Below are 461 nucleotides of genomic sequence, written 5' to 3'. Positions count from 1 at the left end.
CTTCTATTCTAATACTTTCTATTCTTGTATTCTAAAAAAAATAATAAGCAACATTTTCCCAAAAGGTTGAATAGTCCTTTTAAAGGTTGGGTTCACCCAAATTACAAAGGAACATAAGAATTATCTCTCAGCTCCAGTGATATTTAAATAATAAGCACATTTCCCAAAGGTTGAATAGTTCCTTTAAAGGTTGGGTTCACCCAAATTACAAAGGAACATAAATTATCTCTCAGCTCCAGTGATATTTAGCCATGCTAATAACTTTGGTTCTATCTGCACAAGTTTTGAGATATCCATCTCTAAAACTTCTGCCACCACACCCCAATACAACTGAGGTAAATTAAATTTAATGTGTGATGCTTAAAGCTTTGAAAAGTTACCAATAAAGTCAACAGAAATGTGCCCATTACTCTGGATGATGTGTTTCTCAATCGATCTTACACTGCATACCACCTCAGAAA

The sequence above is a fragment of the Morone saxatilis genome, unplaced genomic scaffold, assembly GCF_004916995.1.
Source record: "Morone saxatilis isolate NCDOM2014 unplaced genomic scaffold, NCSU_SB_2.0 Contig22, whole genome shotgun sequence".
NCBI classification, from domain to species: Eukaryota; Metazoa; Chordata; class Actinopteri; family Moronidae; genus Morone; species Morone saxatilis.
This window is presented reverse-complemented; position numbering follows the sequence as displayed.